This window comes from Nannospalax galili, unplaced genomic scaffold (assembly GCF_000622305.1).
Source record: "Nannospalax galili isolate Female #2095 unplaced genomic scaffold, S.galili_v1.0 scaffold1180, whole genome shotgun sequence".
In the NCBI taxonomy this organism is placed as follows: Eukaryota; Metazoa; Chordata; class Mammalia; order Rodentia; family Spalacidae; genus Nannospalax; species Nannospalax galili.
Genome location: NW_008346550.1, coordinates 1,425,845 through 1,430,139, shown reverse-complemented (window position 1 = coordinate 1,430,139; position 4,295 = coordinate 1,425,845).

Genomic DNA, 4,295 nt, shown 5'->3' with positions numbered 1-4,295 from the left:
GTGGTGGATTTGATAATGTCAGTCAAAATAGAGTTTATAACCATATCATCATTGGAGACGAAATAGGTGGTAATGAATGGCTCACTTCATCTAGAATCTATGTGTTCAAAGCAAGTTATCAGATAACCCCAGAAGCCTTAAATCACTCCCCCTCTATGATGCTTGGAAGACTTGGTTCATTCTTCCAGACCCCAGGTAGGTAATCTTAGAGCTCCCTGTCCACTAAAATCCCTACTCTCTGTGACCCCTAGATCACTTGCTACTTGGGACTCTGACTCCAGGTAGAAACTGCCATTGTCCTTCCCCAGTGCACTACTGGAATCTTTCCTTCAGCCAGATAGGCATTACCAGAGCTTATCCTACCAACAAACACTCAACACAGTGCACTACCCAGGGAACACAAGGCACCCTGTGACTTTGAACCCACATGAAATCTTCCAGCCAGTCTGGCACATCACAAACCACTGCCTGAGGTAAGTGTAAAAATCTGCACTCAACCTCAATGGAACACTGCTTATTCCCACAGTAATACCTGCCCCTGTCACCCAAGCATCATTTGTAGAATGTGATGTGGTTTTCAATGACTTTTGCTTATCAGAAATAAAATCACCTAACTCTGCAGAATGTTTGCATCTGGGCTCAGATGTTCACAGATTTCCAGATGTGTTATAAACAAATATGATGTCCCCTCCTTTGAAAATTAGCACAGCGTTGATGTTCACAGATTTCCAGATGTGTTATAAACAAATATGTTGTCCCCTCCTTTGAAAATTAGCACAGCGTTGACCAAAAACTGAACCCCAAGAACCAGTTTAGCTGGGCCACAACCGAAAAGTTGGAATAACAACAAACAGAGTTTTAGTCAAAAATGCTGCCAACAAAAGTGAGACCAGATATTCATACCCAGAAATACACCCCATGAATCAACTTTCAACGTATAGATCTCACCAGGAAAGCATAAACATGAATAACCAAGTCAATACATTACCTCCTGAAATTATCACTTCCATCCAAATGTCCCCTAATGAGATTAACTTATTGATGCACAGACAATATTTTCAAAATAGCAATTATGAAAATGTTTAAGGAACTGAAAGAGGACATTCATAAATTCTGGAATGAAGACTGCCACAAAACACAAACTGCTCAGTGAAATAAAGAAAACAATCCATGATATGAAAATAGAATTTAATATAGGTAGGAAATTTCTTAAGAAAAATCAAACTGGGGCCTGGAGAGATGGCTCAGTGATCAGTGATTAAGAGCACTGATTGCTCTTGCAGAGGACCTGGGTTCGGTTCCCAGCACGCACATGGCAGCTACAAACTGTCCTTAAATCCAGTTCCGGGGAATCTGAAGTCCTCTTCTGACCACCGCAGCATTGCATGATACCGGCGCACTCACAAGTAGGCAATATACTCATATACATAAAATCAAAATAAAATATAAAATATTTTAAAAAAGAAAAGTTTTTTTCTAAAAAAAAGGAAAGAAAAGTCAAACTGAAACAAATACCTACCCTCAGAGTAATTCAGTGGGTCTCCTCATGAACACTGCAAATGTGCCTGACTTTGTTTAGTCATGATATCTGTGCTAGGATTTTTTTTCTGATTGAGTCTGCATGGGTCTTGTGCATGCTGTTAGCATTGCTGCAAGTTCATATAAGCAAGTTTCCAGTGACCTGAAAGTCTCTGTTTCCCTTTGTTTATGCACCAATGTGACTCTTACCATCTTTCTGGTCCTCTTTCACAATGGTCTCTAAACCTTAAGTGGGTGAGGTTTAGTATAGGAGTTCTATACAGTGGAATGCACTCTGAAGTCTCTTATTCTCTAAAAGTTAGCCAGTTATGGCCTTCTGTATGCATCATACTCATACTCAGGCTTCACTGATGAACACTGAGGGATGTATTAGTATTCTCTCTACCCTCTGTTCTGCTATGTTCCATGAGCCTTAGGTACTGAGGTACTACTGTAGATGTGTCACTCAGGAATGGACATCTGTCAGATATATATTTTCTCTGTGTGACCATTTGTGGAACTCTGTAATAGTCTCCATCTGTCACAAAAAGAAGTTTCTTTGATTAGCAGTGTACAGTACATTTTTCTGTAAATATAAAGATCTATATTAACATATGGTAAGAAATGTCATTTGTCTAGAAATATGATAGAGAGAGTTTTTTCTAGGATCTATTGCTTCTCTGGTCATGTTTATTTGGCTTCATTTACAGTGCCACAACTTATCATAGAACAGAGGAAATGGGCAGTAAGTCCTAAGCCTAGTTAAGAAACTATTAGCAAATGATTACTACTGGGTGATGGAAAGTAAATTTTCTTTAAGGGAGTGACTCTAGTAGGCTGACCAGACTCCAGTGGATGAATTTGCACTGAGGGACGTCTGGATAGAAATGATTGACTGGTTAGGACTTAACATATATGACAGAATACCTGAAATCCTGTTTGGGAGGGAGAGGTAGGGAGTGGAAGGGGGTCTAAATTTGACTAAGATGTATTAAATGAAATGCACAGAACTCAATAAAAGTATTAAAAGTGAAAAAGATACCTGCCTCCACAAACATGGCCCTGACTCAGTAGGTCTGGTGAATAGTCTTACCCTTTCAAGTTTTTGAAGTTTCTAGAGCATGTTCACAGTTCCAATCCAAAGAGACTTTGAGACACTAAGGATAAACCTTCAAATATTTAACACAGTGATTGATAAGGGATACTCTCAGATGACCTAGGAAATACCGTACTTATTGAATAAAGTCCCATACAGAATATCTAAACTAAGCCTATATTTTAGAATAAATTTAACAAAATGGGTAAAATCTTCTATATTTATAAAATTGCTCCCAGCTACCTTGTATCTCTGGTTAGTGTGGCTTATTCATTAATATATACATATTTATTTTTGTGGGAGAAAAATTGTGTGGAATTATCATTTGGAACAAATTTTGAATTATATACTCATCATGGATTGATCATATCTAGCAAATTATCCTATGCATTATTTACATAGTTATTATTTTTGTTTTTATAAGCCTTAACAAACTCTCTTTATCATTTTTCATGATTCATATGCACTGAATTTAACTATAATAATGAGCAGAACATTAAGCTCTGATGTTTCACTGGTATGTGGAGTCTAAGACAGTTTATCTTTTCCAAGACTTGTCATCATTTCTCAAATTTTATTAAATATTATACTGACAATGATGAATTTCATCCAGCTAGCTATTATACACAGGAAATATTAATATTGTATCATATTTCAGAAAACTAAGCAAATAGAACATATAATACACTGAGTGCAAAGTAAATTTAGACATATTTTGTATTGGTGAATTTTCTGATTCAAAGACTGGGTGGACATCCCAAATGAATACTGAATAAATATATAATTTTTGAAATTTTAAAAGTAAAAGTTATAATACCCCAACTCTTGTAGTATCACATTGGACTGATGGATTTGCTGAAGCTATCCATTTCCCACAGGTTGCTGGTGTTCCTAGATTCCGATTTGGGTTACCTGAGGACATGCCGCAAACAAGCTCCAGTCACTCTGATCTTGGCCAGCTTGCTTCTCAAAGAGGTTTAGGAATGTATGAAAACCCCCTCTTCCTAGCTCTTGAAGAAGAGTCTGGTGGCCGCAGTGTTCCTACTACACCTCTACAAGTAGCAGCTCTAGTGCCTGTGTTTAGTGAGAGTACTACCTCTGATGTTTCAGAGCACGCCTCTCAGTCTGTTCCAATGGTAACAACATCCACTGGCACTTTATCCACAACAAATGAAACAGCAACAGATGATGGAGATGAAGTGTTTGTGGAGGCAGAATCTGAAGGCATTAGTTCCGAAGCAGGCCTAGAAATCGACAGCCAGCAGGAAGAAGAGCATGTTCAAGCATCAGATGAATCAGATCTCCCTTCTACCAGCCAGGACCCTCCTTCCAGCTCTTCTGTGGATACTAGTAGTAGTCAGCCAAACCCCTTCAGACGAGTAAGACTTCAGACAACATTGAGACAAGGTGTTCTTCGTGGTAGTTAGTTTAACAGACAGAGAGGTGTAAAGCCATGCAATTGGAGGAAGAGGAGGAATAAATAGAGGAAATATTAATTAAGTGGTCTGTAAATTATGACACCTGTGAATAAGATTGGCAAATCTGTTTTAATGTGATGATTGTCAAGTTGAGAAACATTTTTGTATGTAAATGGTATGCTCATTTCAACATTCTTTATTAATAAAATGTGTTTCAATGTCAGAAAAAAAGGAAAAAATATAGAATTTTCATAATAATGTTT